The sequence below is a fragment of the Pangasianodon hypophthalmus genome, chromosome 20 (genome assembly GCF_027358585.1).
Source record: "Pangasianodon hypophthalmus isolate fPanHyp1 chromosome 20, fPanHyp1.pri, whole genome shotgun sequence".
NCBI classification, from domain to species: Eukaryota; Metazoa; Chordata; class Actinopteri; order Siluriformes; family Pangasiidae; genus Pangasianodon; species Pangasianodon hypophthalmus.
The window spans coordinates 15227118-15247205 of record NC_069729.1 but is presented as its reverse complement, the minus strand read 5'-3'; the positions used below and the strand labels follow the sequence as shown (position 1 = coordinate 15247205).

At 37.8% G+C, this 20088-nt stretch overlaps 1 protein-coding gene across 8 annotated transcripts in view; it reads right to left on the bottom strand.

Annotated features, from left to right (window-relative positions):
- The window catches only part of dock3 (dedicator of cytokinesis 3), a 234638-nt gene that overhangs the window by 107891 nt on the left and 106659 nt on the right, over positions 1 to 20088 (bottom strand). The window contains exon 1 of one of the 8 annotated variants that reach the window (XM_034314024.2): positions 16289 to 17110. The exons of the other annotated variants lie outside the window; for them this stretch is intronic. The gene's annotated coding sequence lies outside the window, so the exon portion shown is untranslated. Of the gene's footprint in view, positions 1 to 16288; positions 17111 to 20088 lie in introns of those variants that run through there. 8 annotated transcript variants of the gene reach the window in all.

Here is a 20088-nt window from a genome sequence, read left to right as displayed (position 1 = left end):
GGATATTCAAGAGTGCCTGTAATTGAGTTACACTGATGGAAATGTGATGTAAGAGAGGTATATATTTCCTTATGCCAAGGTGATTAAACTGAACTAAGAGTGCCATTGTGTAACCTGAGCTTTCTATACGTGTAAATGTACACTTTCAAAGTAATAAACCAAGCTACAGTTGTGTGTTTCAATTCTACTGCAGTACTTACATGTCAGGGATCAATGTACATCTAATAAATGACCAATGACTTACATGGACAGTCAGTGGATCTAGGGATTCAAAAATGAATATTTTAATAGTCGATTTTGGAAATTAATCAATTAATCATTGATTAATCAGCTTTTTGTTAATAGTTTTTTAATAATATGATGTTTAAAAAACTGTCTTGTGTTGCTTCTTAGCATTTAACATCTTGTTACTGTACTGAATTTCTCTTCTAGGGCTAATCTAATGATTATTCCCTGTTACAATAACAACAATTACAAATAAGGAATCTGGTTAGGAATTTATTTTAAATAAAAAGACAAGATAATAAAACCATAATGTGAGGCTTTTAGTATATTTCTCTTATCAAGCAGGAGCTTTCAAGTGCTTTATTTTTTAATGCTCGTGTATCACCAATGTGCTGATTTGGAAAGCATCTCCACTTTGCGCAAACTGTATTGTACAGTGCTTTTTTTATTATTTTATTATTTTTTGAGTGAAACTATGAGTATTTTAGGTTTTGCTTTTTTAAATTTCTCTCTTGTTGCTGCAATAATTCTGTTTTTTTTTTTTTCTCTGAAACTGCCTCAATGGTATTGGACCTGAAAACAGTTTTGTGCATAGAGCTATGTGGTGCCCCAATGGCTCCACTATTTTATGACATTCTACCTAGGAACAGAGGCACATGCATTCTTGCATTTCTGCTATTGGTTAAGCAAATGATGCAACATTGATAATCAGCACTTATAATCAATTATATCAACTAATCATTGCAGCCCTAATTAGATCTATTTTGCAAAACAATTGAGCAAGTGTTCCTTAAAGAAAATAGCACCAACCTAAATGTCACTATTTCAGACTCAAGCAGGATATTAACTGGGAACTGATATTCTAGTCCAGATTTAAAGAACATTTATTGTGAAAATGTTTGTAGCAAATATTGTACTAATAACCTATTTCGTATTTGCACGAATACAGTTGAACTAATTCAGCTTTTACCTGTGGCTTGTATTAACACAGAGACTTAAATGAGTGGTGCATCACTTTGCATGAAGTTTTAATCAAAAGAGGCCAGCCCTGGCCAGACTGCTTTTAGTCACACACCAGTGCACAAAATGGAATTGGGAACAAAGCTGATGTGCAGAAGGTGTGCGATGTTCTTAAAAAATTTACATTTTTGTTATAAAAATAAATGCTGACTCTTACAGAAGAAGAATCATGAGTGTTTTTTTCTGTAAACTCACACAACTACAGGAGCAGGAGGGGGTTTAGGATGACAATTTTATGACATGATTACGGTACAAATATTATAAAATTATATAAAGTAAGCTCGTGCTTGCCTGTGATGTTAGTGTCTATGTTTGCTGCTTTTCTGTCTGGAATCTTGTATTGCTCTGTCTGTGTGTATCTACCAGTCTGTTTGGATGTACCCTCCAACCACGCTCTTCAGAAAACATACACCGATCAGCCATAACAGGTGAAGTGAATAATATTGTTTATCTCGTTACAATAGCACCTGTCAAGGGTTGAGATATATTAGGCAGCAAGTGACCAGTCGGTTCTCGAAGTTGATGTGTTGGAAACAGGAAAAATGGGCAAGCGTAAGGATTAGAGAGACTTTGACAACAGCCACATTGTGACGGCTAGATGACTGGGTCAGAGCATCTTCAAAACAGCAGGCCTTGTGAGGTGTTCCCGGTATGCAGTGGTTAGTACCTACCAAAAGTGGTCCAAGGAAGGACAACTGGTGAACTAGCGACAGGGTCATGGGCGCCAAAGGCTCACTGATGCGCGTAGGGAGTGAAAGCTAGTCCGTCTGGTCTGATCCCACAGAAGCGCTATTGTGACCTCTTTCGGCAGGATAATGTGCCCTGCCACACTGTAAAAATTGTTCAGGAATGGTTCAAAGGAACATGACAAAGAGTTCAAGGTGTTGACTTGGTCTCCAAATTCCCCAGATCTCAATCCAATCGAACATCTGTGGGGTGTGCTGGCCATCAAGTCCGATCCATTGAGGCCCCACCTCAAACTTACAGGACTTAAAGGATCTGCTGTTAACGTCTTTGTGCCAGATACCACAGCACACCTTCAGAGATCTAGTGGAGTCCATGCCTCGACGGGTCAGGGCTGTATTGGCAGCAAAAGGGGGACCAACACAATATTAGGCAGGTGGTCATAATGTTATGGCTGATCGGTGTATGCATACAGTACAACACACATACAACCACAGCCTCATTAGACAAATGTATATACAAATGTACAAATGATCAACATGGAGCCTGGGTCAATATATTTTGCACACAATGGAAAATTCACAAGGGATTTTCCAACCGACAAATGAGAAGATACAACGTCCATTCGATTCGGTTCCATTCGACCCAGACGCACAGTTGGGTCATGCCATTGATGATGGCAGGTTTGTTTACCTCATAAAGGATTAAAGGCTATCACATGAACACAACAGATCAAACAGTTACTCAATCACACATTCCCCAACAGAACCCGATTCCAATTTATCAAACTGATTCAGGTCTTAATTGAAGAAACAACCTAATATTCATCCACATAGACTGGCAAAATACAGTATATCCTTATTTCAGACCTTTAATTTATTTCTTAAAATGTAAAAAAAAAAAAAGCAGTATCTTTCAACTGGAAAGCATGAAATAGTTTCACATTGTCATAATAGTACATAAACTCAATGAACCGTGTTTGCATGGTAATTAGCAAGCTACATACCTGAAAGCTGTAATTCATCCTCTATTTCTTTCCATGCCACATCCTCTTATGTCCTCTCCTGATATAACTGTGATGAGATATTATAGAGACATTCTCTCTGCTGCCACTTTTCAACAGACCCCTCCCTTTTTCAAAGTCCATATGTTTTTTTAATTTTGCCATAGCCACTACCGTATTCGCAGCTGTCCGTCAGTTTTGTGTAATCCTATGCTGTTCTCCTGTTGGTGGCTTTTAAACGAGCATCGTAGCCACGATCATACTCTGAGATTTGAATCAAAATTTTCTAACACTGCCACAACTTTGATGTCGGCTCTCTTTTGGTTGTAGTAGAACTAAATCCGTCGCCGTCTAATTATGCATTCTAAGACCACAGATCTTAACTCCTGACCAAAGATTTTCCTTTACGATGTGCTATTGTGCCTGTGACAATAAAATCAGGCTGAAAATGGTACGGAGTAAAGCCAGCTTATGTTTCAATTGGATTCTGTCTCACGTCTAAGTCGCTCTGGATAAAGCATCTGCCAAATGAATAAATGTAAATGAAATTATCCGGTGTGTATTAGTATTCTCGGAAGAGCAGGTTGATTTAATGTCATGGTGGACAGAGTGTTAAATAGAATAAGAGACAATGATAAAAGACTCAATGAGACATTAAGGGCAGCCACTGACAAAAGCACATCCTTTCATCTTTCAGACAAATTTAAGCTTTGTGCTGCAGGCATTGTCGCTCATCCTCTGCAGCATCTCCCCTGCTGTTAAATCTCACTGCACTCACATAAACATTTTAGATCAGTTTCGCCTCTGTGCTTGCGGTTCTTATGATAAGATCAGTGGTCAAATATCTTCAGGGCCAGGATCAGCACAGCTGAAGTGGCATCAAAAGCATCACTGCGCAAAGACGGTACACTGTAGAGCAAGGATCATACTGAACACTGAGGATAATCAGTTAGGATAGTTTTAACTTTATGGTGCTATGGTTTCAATCCAAACTTATGGAATTTTAGTCTGATCTGACAATGATGGTCAATTAGATAATGATTTGATTTCAATAGTGTATGTACAGTATGTGTGAAAATACTGCACATGTGCAGTGGAAATGGGGAAGGTGTGTAGAATGATGTAGAGTTGCTGGTCAAGAGGAATGATGTAGGGTTGCTGGTGCAGGATGTCAAGAGAAATATCATCTTTCTACCCACTTCTAATTCTCATTATGATTGAAATGATTTGTAAAATGTCACATTATGATACACCGTTATATTTAATATTGAAAATCGTTTCTTGCCATTTTTTCTATTATAAATTGTCAAAAAGAAACTTTCATTTTATCCCATTTTCCACAGAAAATATGAATAATCAGTTCAAATGACAGATGTGGAGGACATTATTACACTATATAAAGTTGTATTAATTCATAGAATTAAATTATCCTGTTTAATGGCTGTTGATTTTGCAGAGTTTTACTATTACCATTCAGCTTCAGCATCTCAATAGTACTAAGGTAGGTTGTAATAATAATAATAATAATAATAATAATAATAATAATAATAAATGCTGTTAAAAATATAAAGTATAATAAATAAAATAATAAAAGTGATGTAAAATTGTGCCAGTATAAGAAAGGCAAATAATAAAAGCTAGCTAAATGCTAAAGTGAAAAAAAAGTGAAAAAAATAAAAAATTGTCTATTAGCACTGGACAGAGCTTACTGGTAATGTGTTCACAATTTTGTCTTTGGTGCATAAAAACAAAGGTTGCTTCTCCAGTTTCATATGTTGAATGTGAAGATGGCTAGCACTAGATGATCTTAAGACTCGATTTGCAACATAATATATCACTCAGAGATGAATGAAGGTGCTAAGCCATTAAGAGATTTAAAACAAACAAACAAATTTTATAGTCAACTCTAAAAAAAAAACAGCCAGTCAGTGGAGTGATGCTGAAATGAGCACTGCATTAGCACTTTCTGTTTTGTCAACTGAGAATGGATCATTTTCAATGTGAATTCATTAGAAGCTTCAGTCAGTTAATGAATATTCCAATGACAGGAAAACTACTGTAAAAAAGAGACTTCAAACTGCACTAAAGCTGAATGTGTATACACCTCTCAAAAGTCTTTAAAGTCTTTACCTTAGAAGCTTTGCATATTTAGGTGTATTTGAAACGAAACACTTGCAGAGTTAATCCAAAAAGCATGTTAATAATAAAAATTCACTTAGCAATGAGGCACTAAATCCATATTAAAGAAATGGATTTATTCTTTAACTATAATGTAAATATGTCACATATTCCTAAAGGCTTATACACATAATAAAACATGAAATTTAAACTCGTAACACAAGCGCAGTACATTTGTTCAACCTGAGAGGTAGAAAATATCACAGATGGAAGATCACTTGTAGAGCATGACTATAGTGAGTCATGGCGGATCCCATGTTTTATTATTAGAGACAACTTATGTGAGGGAGTTTGGTTGGTTGGCATGATGGGTAACGGCCAGGCGTGTGCCAATATTACATTTTCATATAATAAAACTCGCTTAACAATAGTCATGATTTAGGATATTGTCAGGATTTTGTATCTATAATGATTATATATTTATCTGTACCTTTTCTCACTGAATAGCAGCTAAAAAAAACATCACACATTATGGAGCTCAATTTAAAAAAAAATAAATGAATCAAAGCTACACTTTTTTCTGTTGTGTTTTTGAGTTTAACCACTTGTTCTAGAAGGACACATGAAATACTCTTTTAAATTTGTCCAGAATAATAAAAAAATAATAATAAAAAAAAATAAATAAAAAATAAAAAAAAACTGTGCTTACGATGATTTCTAAATGCCACAGAATTTATCTTGGGAGCGCAAACGCTGTCCAAAATTACTGCCTACATAATACACAGGGAGACAATAACAATATTGTGTAAGGCTTTCTGACTCAGAGGCTGACATAACATACAGAAAATAACTTGCAGACATACAAAAAGTAGAGGGATCAAATAGACAAAACAGGAACACTAATTGAAAATGTGACTGGCTGGATTGCAATGAATAATGTGCTTCGGCGATGAAAGGCATATTGATATGTAAATTTCCAAAGCGACGGGAAATGTCTAACAAAGTTTCAAGTTGTAGGCGTCCTAATTGCAGGCATGTCTTTCACCGAAAACGAACATGATTGGAGCAGGGGCAAAAATTATGATGCAGTTGGAAGTTCTTTGCAAAAAACTTGCTTTTTCTTTCTAGACATTAAATAAAGTAAATAACAGTTCTGCTTCCGTTCATTCCAGACCACCAGGGTGGTTTTCCCGTTTGGATAAACTGTTCATTTTTCCACCTGCTATTGACATTACAAATGAGCTCTCAGTGTCCGCTACCCATCTGACCGGATCTACTATCCCAGGTGACCACGTCACTATGGCACAGCAGACCACAGTTTGAAATTATAGGTCTGGCACCTGGGAGTAACCAGTATACTGGTATTTATGCAAAAGGTCAGAGACACTCCTGTGAGTGTGTGTTCTCTAGCTATGTCCTAGTTGTATGCAGGCAACTCAAAAGTTTTCTCACTATGGTGCAAAACAGTAGGACACAACCATTATCTTGCACCACAATAGATGTTTTAGAGGTTTTGTAGAGTCATCTAGAAACATCTCTTTTTGGGTTTAGCCTAAAAGTGTGACAGCATTGTCTGTGCACTGGGGACAGATTGACAGGTTGCTGCTAAGCAGATAGACTACTCAAAACTTTTCTCACTTTTCAAAACTTTCATTTCATTTCATTTCAAAGCTTGATGCTAAGCAATTTGTGCAGCCTGCCATATGAACCAATGGATAAAAATTATTTTAATGATCATGGTCAAGAGTCCAGAATGCACAACTAAACCTGTTTTCTGGGGGAGAAGGAAGGCTTTCTTTTATAGCCTGTCAATCAGCGCACTAGCTACTAATTGGTCTCATGCATACAGAAGCATGTAGTTAGTGCTCTCCTCAAAGTATGTTCAGTTGCCATAAAACATTTCATTAACAGCAGCTTGAAAAAATATGGTGCTCAATAGATATCTTAGAGGATGCATGTGTTATCCCTTTCCCTCCTCAACTGGTAATTGCTGTGCAATAGGGGAGACTCAGCAAGCATTTGATAATTGCCTGTGACTAAGGTGGGAATACAATGGTGTAAAAAAAGAAAGCAATCTACAATGCTGTTACTCTTTAGAAACCTACCTTTGCACCCTCTACCTACAAGTAATGAATTCGTGACACCATCACCCTTATACCATATCTAATGGTGTAACTTTCTCATCATAGTATACCATCATACCAGTACACAGGCACATCACTATTCTCATACTACTAGTTAATATATTGATATATTCTCCAGATATGGTATTTATGGAACTCCCTTAAGTCACTCCAGTACTTAGATTACTGAAAAGGTATGTCACAGCTTCAGTTATTAAGAATAGAGACCTCCATAAAGAAGGGCCTTAGAACAGTTCCAGGTAATTGTTCCACTTCAGTTCAGATAACATTTCCATTATTTTGTGAAGGGCTATTTTCCTACTCAAATGCTGAAATACATTTGGTCAGTTGGCATACAGCACATCTCAGGCCAGTATTAATAGCACAGGACAATCATCAGATGCTACCAGTATTGTTCTGTTATTCCAGTACACAAGACAAATGCTATGATTTTCATTCAACCACAACACTTCATGACCACTGATGCATCCACTTCCTGGAAAGCCAACTCTAGAGAAGACATATTACCCTTGCCTGGTCGGTGCACCATCAAGATCAATACTCCTTTAATGACATCTATACATCTACCCTTCCTTAGGTAAAGGACAAAACAGACTGAAACCAACCTTTTCTCTGTTCAGACATTAATATTTTTGTTAGTTCAATGAGCTAGAACATCACATAACTAGATTTTTTTCCCCTGGGAAAGAAGAAACAACACGTTATGTGTTTCCACTTTCTGACCTCTTCTGTACACTAGGGGTTGAACAAACTAGTCAACTAGTCAACTAATACATTTACTAGTCACCACTGCTGTGGGGGAAGTGGAAAACAGTGAGGCAAAAAGTAAGGAGATGCAGGCAGACAGTTAAAGAACCAGACTAAATGTACTTCATTAGTTAGAAAATATTACAGGCTAGATGAAGCCAATTCTACAGTCAACTGCACAAGACTACTCTGGAAAAAAAAAATCTTTTTTTTTTTTTTTTGGTTTGAACTGTTTGCTTTACTAGTTATTCATGGAAAACGGCATATCCCATAACCACATGATGTACAGTATACCTGTAAGTTCAGTACACTTTGCAATTCATCACTGTTAACACTTAGTGAATTCAATGGTATAGTGAAATCCACTGTAACCTGTGCTGTGTGAAAGAGCCCTTTTGGAGCCACGGGTTGCACATTATTATCTGATTCCAATAAGCTAGTTAGGAATCAGATCAGCACATGCCAGCTCAAAGAGGCTGACTCAGACTTGTTTTTGGTTGGTAGTAAGGATGCAGTTGAACAAAAAAACCTGTCAGATGCTGTAGACATTGTGTTCTCCATCCATCATTAAGCTATAAGGAGCTTCCATGCCATGTTGCATTTCAGAATCAAATATTTTATCCGAGCTCATCCACACAAGTGCACTTTAAGAATTGGTACATTCTTAGATAGTGTAATGTGATACATAGATTTATTATTTTTGCAGTTATTGCAATATTTTATTTATTTTCGTCATTAACAGTGTAGCCCCAAAAAAACATGGACGATAGAAATTTAATTTGTAGCCTGTGTATGGCTGTTCAATAAAGTGTGGCTTGATGCATTCTTTGCTGCACAAATAAAGGAATGTCCTAAAACAATGTCCTTTAACTCAAGCCAAAGAGAGCACTGTAGTACTTACCTTCAGATGGCATAAGATACTTTTATCTTGTGAGCCAATTACTTTCAGTGCTTATATATAACTCACTAACTTTACCAGACAATATATGACAATTTCCCTTATTGCACTTTTCATTACAATGCATTTAACAGAGGAGTACTTGGCTGTTTTGAAGTACCTATTGCTAGCATCAAACCCTTCAGATAACACTGGTAAAATAGACCTGGCTTCCAAATTTTTTTCATTTTTAACCACCCACTGTCCTGGCTCATTCAAACATGTGTGGGCAGTGGAGATACTGTGGAGAAAACTGGCTATGGCAGGTGAGTGTTAGCACTAGTGAAGGCGGCCATGATGCCACTACACTGGCACAGGGAGTGGGTGGTAAGGAGTGAGAGGGAGTGAGTCAGCCCACGATAAAGTCACAAAGAAGGACTGAGAGAACAAGAAACAGGGGATACCAGCATGCTAACAAGCTAATATCACAGCAGCCCCTGGTTTTCCTTGACTTGCTTCGTTGTAATTTTGATGCTAGCACTAGTGCTAACAACTATGCTGCTGTTAGCACAGTGAGTGGGTGGAAAGGTGTGAGTCAGCTTCCATTTTGGGGAGAGATTGAGGAATGGATTGAGAGCAAATAGAGAAGGAAGCATTAGCCTCCTAGTATGATAACATTACAATGGCTTAAAGGAATAGATTTCCTGAAAGAGATTTTTTAAAAGTTTTATTTGACATATTTTTTCTTGACATTTAGAACATTGAAAGTCTCCCTGACCATAAAGCTAGTCTCCTCTGTTTTCTATACAACACATTGTGTATCCTGCAGTAGCTGATGTACATATATTTCTATTTAGTCAACAGACTACTTCAGATCTTATTTATAGCTGCTAGGAAAAGTACATAGGTCATTTCCTTCACTGAAAGCTTCATTTCTCAAAAACATTAGCTCTAGCACAGAGGAATTCTACCCTAGCTTGAAAGGTGCTGTTAATGACAGGGTCAAAAGTCTAAAGTAATCTCACTTTTAAAAGCTTGTTTTTGTCTTTTTTTAAATTTTTGTTTAGACCTGCACTTTGAGCAAATGCCCATCTAATATTTATTTTAATGCAATTCCAAAAGGAAGAATATTAGAAAGCCCTGCATATCAGAGAACCTAAATTCAAGTTATTTTGAATGAAAGTAATATTTTAGAGGCACTGAGGAACATACTGTCATATTAGAATGTTGTTGTTACCACTTAAAGTTACAGTGGTACCTATATTCTAACGTTCATATATTTGGTGTGACATCTCTAACATATATGTATATTTATATTTACATTTACAACAGTGTGGGTTGACACTTTATTTATTTATTAGTATTAGTATTTAAAGCAATGATTTAGATAGGATGCAAGGATAGGATAAGTTCGAGGTGATTCAAGCACCCAATAGTGGCAGCTTGGTGCTGGGATTTGAACTCCCAGCTTTCCATATCCTAAAGCCTTAACCATGTAGCCACTAATCCAATTCAGAAGTCAAGCAAGGCAGCCTAGAGTTCCACACTTCTTAGTGTTCTGGTGTGCAAAACCAAAGATATACACCCACTGGCCACTTTAATAGGAACACCCTGCTCATTCATGCAATTATCCAATCAGACAATCATGTGGCAGCAGCTCAATGCATAAAATCATGCAGATACAACTCAAGTGCTGCAGTTAATGTTCTCATGAAATAGTTTTGTAGTTTCAGTGAGCCTATGCCCATTGTAAACTCAGATTTCTGTTCTTAGCTGAGCTTCTGAAAGACCTAAACCAGCCAATCTGGCACCAACAACCATGCCAATGTCACTGAGATCACATTTGTCCCATTCTAATGTTGATTGTGAACTGAAGCTCTATACCTGTTTCTGCATGATTTTATGCACTGCTAGCACATGACTGGCTGATTGGATAATGACCAGGGTACAGATGTCCCTGTTAGAGTGGCCAGTGAGTGTATAACATAGCCCAGTTAGGTACAATTAAGGAGGTCCAGGAGAAATGCATTACCTGTCAATGACATAATTTCTTTAATATGTTCATATTTAATCAAAGTCCTATGTGGACTCCGTTACTTTGGGTGTACCAACAGACTGCAGAAATTTGCCTTAGTGAACAGCAAATTAAGAAACAGCCTCACATTGGAGAGTGAATCATAATGAAATCCTTCAGAAGGAAAGACGTGCCTAAACAATTGGCAAGCAAGCCACGAGCGACACCAGGGAGGAAACTGAAGAAGACGACAAAAAAGAAGAAGAAGAAGAAGAAGAAGAAAGCCTTTATTTGTCACATATACATAACAGTATAGTGAAATTCTTTTCTTTGCATACCCAGCTGGATAGGAAGGTGGGGTCAGAGCACAGGGTCAGCCATGATGCAGTGCTTTAAGGGCCTTGCTCAAGTGCCCAACAGTGACAGCTTGGTGGCACTGGAGTTTGAACCCCCGACCTCTGAGCTGCCACTGTTGGAGGAAGAGGCATCAAAAAACCTTGTGAGAAAAAGACTCTGCCCAGCACCAGAGGTCAGCTCAGGGTCACTCTAGCAGTAAAAGAGTTCAATTTATTTTGCAAGGTATAATACATACAATGTGAGTTGGAGACTATGATTGACTAGATCTTATACTTCTTGACCTTTAATAATGGTCTCTGATGGGACCAGTCTTTTATTTGTAAAAGGTTAAATATTGATGCTACAGTCCCCTCCAAAACTGAAGACATTTGGTATTGAGATGAAAAGATGAATGAGATAATATATCAGAATTTCAGCTTTCATTTTCTGATATTTACATCTAGATTTGTTTAAAAAAAAACATACAACATGGCACCATTGGTGGCAGACCACCCAATTTTTAGATGAGCAAAATATAGGAACAGATAGTCTTAAAGTAAATTAAAGTAAATTACACTTAACATTTGCATAGGGTTGCGTATTCCTTGCTTGCAATAATTGCATCAAGTCAGTGACCCACTCACATCAACAAACTGTTGCATTCTTCTTTTGTGATGCTTTTCCAGGCTTGTAGTCCAGCTTCTTTCAGTTATTGTTTGTTTTGGGGGTTTCTCTCTTCAGTCTCCTCTTCAGGATGTGAAGTGCATGCTCAATTGGGGTAAGGTCTGGTGATTGACTTGGCCAGTCTAAAACTTCCACTTTTTCCTCTAATGAAGTTCTTTGTTGTGTTGGCAGTGTGTTTTATGTCATTGTCTTGCTGCATGATGAAGTTCCTCCCAATTAGATTGGATGCATTTCTCTGTAATTTGTCAGACAGAATGTTTCTGTAGACTTCATTCTGCTGCTACCATCATGAGTTACATCATCAATGAAGAGTAGTGTTCCAGAAGCAAGCCCAAGCCACGACACTACCTCCACCATGCTTGAACAATGAGCTCATATGTTTTGGTTCACACTTTCTTCCTTTACACTTTGGCCTTTCCATCACTTTGGTAGAGGTTAATCTTGGTTCCAGAACATTTTATGGCTTATCTGTGTATTTCTTTGAAAATTCAAATCTGGCCTTGAGATTCTTACTGCTGATGAGTGGTTTGCATCTTGTGGAATAGTCTCTATATTTCTGCTCTTAAAGTCTTCTTCAAATGGTGGATTGTGATACTTTAATCCCTTCCCTGTGGAGGTTGTTGGTGATGTCAATGACTGTTGTTTTGGGGTTTTTCTTTACAGCTCTCACAATGTTTCTGTCATCAACTGCTGTTGTCTTCCTTGGCCGACCTGTTCGATGTCTGGTTGTTAGTACACCAGTGGTTACTTTCTTTAGCAGGACATTCCAAATTGTTGTATTAGCTTTGCCCATTGTTTATGGAATGGCTCTGATTGATTTTACCTCTTTTCTCAGATTCAATAGATTTCTCATAAAGACAACTCTCTGGTCTTCATGTTGGTTTATCCTTTTTAACAACAAACGCAGTCTTTACAGGTAAAACCCAGGGCTCAAACCAAGAGTAGACATTGAGAGCTATTAATTGTTTAAACAATCAATCTAACAGGGCACACCTGGGTAACAAGAAACACCTGTCAGTCACATGTTCCAATATATTTGATCACTTGAACAAATGAATGGGTTCAATTAAAAGGTGCCATGTTCTAAGCTGTTTAACATATCTAGATGTAAATGTCAGGAAATGAAATTCTTATCTATCATCTCATTCATCTTTTTTTATCTCAAACCCAAATATCTTCAGTGTACAGCAAAACAAAAGATTAGGCCTTGCCATTCCAATACTTTCGGAGGGGACTGTGTATGACTGAATGTGGGATCCTCAATGCCTAATGAAGTCTTTATAAGACATAACATTTTGTTCATTAATAAATTTTAAAAAATGTAATCAGGTCTTATTTGACTGATCATTATCAGTTTGTAGATGCAAATGGTGAATTCTCTATGCATACTAATTTAAAGTTTGGTGTTCTCCAAGGTTCTGTTTTAGGCCCACTGCTTTTTTCTTTATATATGCTACCTCTGGGTAAACTTATTCATAAACATGGTGTTAGCTTCCACTGTTATGCTGATGACACACAGTTGTATGTTTCAGCAAAGCCATGTGAGAGACACACTAGCTTAATAAAGTTGAGGAATGTGTAATGGACATTAGACACTGGATGCTTATTAACTTAATTCTGAAAAGACAGAAGTATTTGTCCTTCTAGAAGTAAGCTTCCTGAGTTCATAGTATCTCTGGATGGCTTTTATATTTCATCATTTGCAGCAGTAAAAGACCTTGGTGTGATCATTGACTCCAGTCTTTCATTTGAAGCTCATGTAGATAATATTACTTGAGTTAGCCTTCTTTCATCTCAGAAATATTGCTAAGATACGAAATATAATGTCACTACACAATGCAGAAAAACCAGTTTATGCTTTTCTTACCGCTAGGTTGGATTTTCCTAATATACTGTCTGGATGTTCCAGTAGGTGCTTAGACAAGAGTCCTTACCAGAACTAGAAGATATTACTACATCGCCCCTATCTTATCCACACTGCATTGGCTCCCAATCAAATTTTGAATTGATTATAAAATAGTACTATTGACCTATAAAGCATTGAATGGTCTCGTGCTGCGATACCTGAACAAACTTCTATAATCCACCATTCCTACTTCGATGAAAATGTGCAGGCTATTTGTTGGTACCTTGAATAGTGAAGGCTACAGCAGGGGGCAGAGCTTTCTCTTACAAAGCCCCACAGTTATGGAACAGCCTTCCAATTATTGTTCAGGACTCAGACACAGTCTCAGTGTTTAAATCTAGGCTGAAAACATATTTGTTTAGTATAGCCTTTTGTGAATAGTTTTTTTCTTAGGTAAAGGAGCAGCTCTAGAGGGTTCACGGACATAGAGTGTTGTGGTGAACTGGTATGTTTGGATGCTGTCACCCCCCACCCCACACTCTCACAAGTTCACTCGTTTGTTGACAGTGGAGTGGCTGGCTGCTTTATGTCCCAGGGAACCCTCATGTCTGTGTTACCTTCTGGCTCTCCCTTTTAGTTATGCTGTCATAGCTAGGTCTTGCCAGAGTCCCTGCTTGCACTCTGCACACAATGTTCATTGTCCTTAACCATTACATGACAATAATCATACCTAATAACCTGTGTTTTTCTCTCTCCCTTTCTCTCTCCCTCTCCATCTCTCTCTCTCTCTCTCTCTCTCAAGCTACACATGCTACTCCTGATATACCAATGATTTTGACCCCTTCTGCTCTCCGGCCCTACTTCTGGTTGGAGTTCTCATCACTTGGAAACCATTCGCTGCTGCGGAGGATGGCTCCATATGGACAGTCTAAAGATACATGAGATTACTGTGGATGGTGCCATTTAGAAACCATGAAGATGGCTTTGGTCTGCAGTTGATACAAACAGATTTTCTACTAAGGCTTAAGATTACAAATGCTGTGAAAGTTTTAGAACTGCAATTGCCATGATCAGTTTTACACTGAAGTCTCCATCAGTGAATAGCTGATAACTTCAACAAAATAGAAATGTTAAAACTATAATGAATTTCCTGGTTACACAGTTGCACTTTTGACCATATAGCACACGGTCTAGAAGGGAATTATTTATAATTGCACGATCAATTGTCACCCAGATGAGGATGGGTTCCCTTTTGAGTCTGGTTCTTCTCATATCATCTCAAGGAGTTTTTACAAATAAAATTGAATTGAATTGAGGAACAGCATTATGGTCAAACTGTACTGCAGAAACAAAACAAAAATCTACTAATGGCTCTTCCATAAACACACACAAAAATATTATAAGCTGAGACTTGATAATAAATAAATCATTGAATTATGCCATAAAAATCTGTATTCACTTGCATTCCTGTAAGTTTGTACTAATACTATTACTCAGGATTAAGAATCGTCTCTACATCAAATCCACCAAGAAGAACTTCACAGTGTAATTTTCCAGGGGCCAGGCCAGACTCTGACTCATCATCTCCTCAAATATTAGTGGCTTTCTTTTAGGATTCTTCCATATATGACATATTTAGTCAGTTAAAATTAGTGTATTTATCCCTTTGATGCATTTATTTTGGGCAAACATGAGCGAAAGACTGGGTCCAAATCACCTGCGAGAGTGCAGGATGTGACCAGTGAATGAAAGACCTTCCTTCCCTTGCCCCTTCTGACATTAATTTTAAATTATTCAATTACACTGATAGAATAATAGGTGATAAATCTCCCTTACAAGTCCTAAGATTTGTCTCAGCTAATTATAACAGTCACTACAAAACAATGACGATCGCTTCTGACAGCTCCACAGAGATCTGGTTAAGTCGACAAGTGGCTCTCTCTAAATGCAGCCCTCCAAGGACAACTTTGTTATTTTCCAGTGTTCAGTTCTCACATCCTCTCCACAAATACAGGCTTTACAGTGTCATAACTATGAAAGATCTCTACAGAGATCTTGCTGAGCTTAAGCGACAGCAGGGTATCTAATTCTGCAGCGAGCAGCTTTCCTGCAGGTCATCTTTGGCACCTCCGGATTTCCACAAACACAATAGCGCATCTCAAAAAAAACACGGAAGGCTTCAAAAGTGCTTAAGTGTTTCTGCAGGGAAGTTTACTATTTGATCAACATACAGAAGCTCTAGAAATACTTTCCCCACTGTCCTAACCATGGATTGCATCTGTTTTCAAAGAAGCGCAGTTTTCTGTCAAGAAAGTTACCCCAGAGAACGAAAGCAGGAAAAATGCACCAAAAACCTTACTGCACGACATGATGGTCTCCAAGGTAACAGCAAAATAACATCCCCGTCTGTCATTAGCTCATGCTGAGGTCACAACCCTGACATGACGGAAGGCCCTAAACAATCAGGAATACGTATTCATTCATACACTATGAGGAATAGACCACCAGGCCTTTCAACATCATCAAAAGAAACTCGGACAAGAATACACAAACCTTCATAGGATTCACGGAAAGAAACAGAGTCACTTACCCCTACAGAAGCAAGCGTCTCTTCTCGTTCTCTCCCTCAGCTCCAGATAGGAAGATGTAAACATGAGTGTGACGTGTGAAGCAAATAATAGCCTGTCAAATAGCCTGAGCCCCCTTCCTCTCTGAGCTCCCGCTCTCTTTTTCTGGTCTCAGTCTCGCTTTCTAATGCTCATGCTCTCTCTTTCTCACACTCACACACAGCCACCCACGGAAACAAAGAAGCGAAGGATTCCTAAGCGGAGCTCTTAAGGTGCGTAGCATAAATTAATAACCTCACACTTTCATTTATCCTAAACACTTTACAAACAATTCATATGGCATGCTGCTTATCCCGTTCCTGTGCTATCATCTCTCTCTCTCTCTGTTCACAGAACTCTTCTTTTATCACTCCCTCCCCACGTTCTCTGTGCTATAGTTACCTAACTAACATTGTGTGAAGCTCTCAGCAGCCCACACACATGCACCCTCCCGCGCCGTCTCACTAAAAGCATCAAGGATGCCATTGGTCCAAGTGGATACCAGTCACATAGTACCAGCTGTGCCATGTCTTGCTTGTCCTTCCAATAATTAGGGAAAGGATATCACAGGTGTAAACAGATCAAGCATTAGCCTGTATGTGTAGTCGTTGTGAGACAAAGACATAGAATGTCAAGGTAACACTGGAACTTCGCAGTTTCATTTAACATACTTATCATAACATACATTACTATTACCTGCTGTAAATAAACCTACTGTTGATGAAAGCAAAACATGAAAACTAGAATATTTTACTCTATTAATTCAAAATAATGGTGTCTGATGGGTTATAATGGCTCAAATGGCTTGAAAACTCCCAAACAAACAAAAAAACAAATGTCTGTCTATAATACGGGCTAATGCTTGTTGTGTTTACACCTGTGATATCCTTTCCCTAATTATTGGAAGGATGAGCAAGACTTGGCACAGCTGGTGCTATGTGACTGGTATCCACTTGGACCAAAGGCAGATATAACTATTTACCTTTTTTTCTGACAAAAAGTAATCTCATTGGAAATTTTTTTTTTTTAAAAATAATAGTATTTTGTCTGAAATTATGTATCTGCCAAAATTATTGACAATGTAAGGATTATGCAGTAAAATGCAAACAAATTGTCATTCGTGAAAAAAGTTCCTGTTCTGTTCTTGAAAATTTGTTCTGTTTCCCTGGGGTATAAATAAGAGCTGACACACATGGAAAATCTCTTTGTCATCCAATAGCATTAGAAAAACATGGAGGGAAACTTTCAATTAATGGACAGCCTTCTCATCTGACATACAGTAACCTCACTTCTTCTCTCCCAGAAAAGTGGAGGCTATTATAACAGCAAAGGAGGGACTAAATATGGAATGGGATATTCAACAAGCACATATAAGTGTGATCGGTCAGGCGTTCACATAGTTTGGCCATGTGATCGGTCAGATGTCCACATACTTTTGGCCATAAAGTGTATTTGAGCACATATATCACAATATTGCATGTGTTATTATTTTAATATTTTAATTTTACCCATTTTCATGAACAATTCTGTGTGTAGGAAGTGTTGGTGCTTCCTGAGTTTCTTACATTCTCCCTGTGTTCATGTGGGCCTCCCAAAAACATGCTGCAAGTTGGATTTGTTCCTAGGTGTGAATAAGTGTGCAAGTGACCAGCGTCTCATCCAGCCCAGTGTTCCAGGAATAAGCTCTGGATCCACCACAACCCTGATCAGGAAAACTGAAAATGGTGAACGTTGATACTGTTGTAAATCCCCTGTAAATCCAACATAGAGCTAAAACAACTAGAAATTGTCATTGTCAATTCCACACAGACTGCACTGTATAATATAATATACAGTAATGAGCCACTATTATGACAGTTCATCTTCCTTTATGGTTAACACATAATGCATCATTAGGGGCACTCTCCACTTTTTGCATTAAAAAAAAACATCTACCTGTTTTCAAAGCTGTCATTGAGCATTCTACTGGGAGTTTTAACCAAAAGCATAATGCTAATGCATGCATTAGAGGTGTATTGAGACAATGGTTTAAAAACTAGAACAGCCAGACAAAACTCATAACATAGGAAACATGTCTGACACACAACATGGATGCACTAGAACAGCCTCAATGGAATAAAACCAACCTTAATGGACCATCTACTGGGGCAGCTAACTGGAGTGCATTATGGGAGGTCTTGATGGGCTGAAGAAAACTGATTTATACTTTTCCTAAAAATAATAATACTGCCAACACTGAACACAGAAAAAAAGCATCGTCTTTGGAAGTACAAGATATACAAGAGAGGCATAGTCCAATCCAGCACATACACATAGAGTAGATAGCTGAGTAATTGAGGGTCTTGTTCAAGGGCTCTTTGGTAGCCTTTGGTTTTGAACTTCTTCTATGCATTAGCACATTTTCATTTATTCATTCATTCATCTTCAGTAAGTGCTTTATTCTGGGCAGGGTCACGGTGGATTCAGAGACTCTCCCGGGAATACTGAGGGAAAGTATGAGGAAGGATTACACCCTGGATGGGACACCAGTCCACTGCAGGATATCATGCTTACAATTTTATAATTTTATATCAGAGGCTACTGTACAAGCTTTTCTTACATATTTAGCCTCGTAGCTTCAATGTGAAATTTCAGACACTGGAACACGTCTTGGCTGACTGTCTACTTTGAGGTAACGAGGAAATGTGTACATTATTCAAGCTATCACAAGCACCAGCTGTTATCACGTGATCGTGGTAACTAGTTCCCATTAGCCATGTTAAAATATCCAAGTAAATTATTGCTTTATACACAGCAGCCCAGACACACACTCATGAGCCTCCAAAGAGACTGCAGTACTCGACACATTATGAGGGCTGGATCAATGGAAGTCAATAGATGTCAGTAGAGAGAAATGGGAGCATGACCCTTCATTAAGAGCATCAGCTGAAGATCAATAGCAAGAGACAGTCATTGGCATGGCTCAAAGCTAAAATGAAGGCTGGGGCTAACCCTTTGGATGATGACGCCTTGCTGGTTTTATTTATATATGAAGTTAAATGTGGGTGTAGGGAATTATCAAGGTCAGTATTATGAAGATGTATGGTTTGAAAAAAAAAAAGAAACAAAAATAAAAGTGATACTAAAGTAAAGTTAAGGAAGAAACTAAGGAACATTAGTCAAGTAAAAAAAAAAGAATAAGACAGGGAGTTCAATGTGAAAGCAGAATGTGATGAATGTAATGCAAAGGAAGTATTACATAAGGGGTTAATCTCAAGATGTATCTGGTGTCTGAGCCTTGCTTCTTTAGTTTCGTAGCAAATCTAATGACTAACGTTAACAAGTAAGGGAAGTGTATAGCCCTCAATGTACAATTGTAAGAACTGTAGAAACAGCATCACAAAAAGGCCTTTGTTTATCAAGCTGGATATGAATAAATTTATTTGTAAAACAGTTTGTAGGAGCATTTACACAAGAAATGTGGTATCTGTGAAAATCCAGTTAGTCTGGGAAAAACTTTGTATCCTATGAGAGCTCTTGAGCACAACTTTACTAAAGGATTGATAAAGGAGGCCCAGTTTCATAAAATAAGTTTAATAAAATAAATAGATATGTCTGTATTATTAAAAGTAAAAGTACAATTCAAACTGGAACTATATCATCATTCAGATCACTTCTACCTCACTATGTGCTAAGATTCTGAGTTCAGAATGGTTGCTACTACTGCTTTAAACTATGTTATGTCCTTTTGTCAGTTTCTATAGACACTAGCAAACCATACAGTGTCAGATACCATATTTGGTTG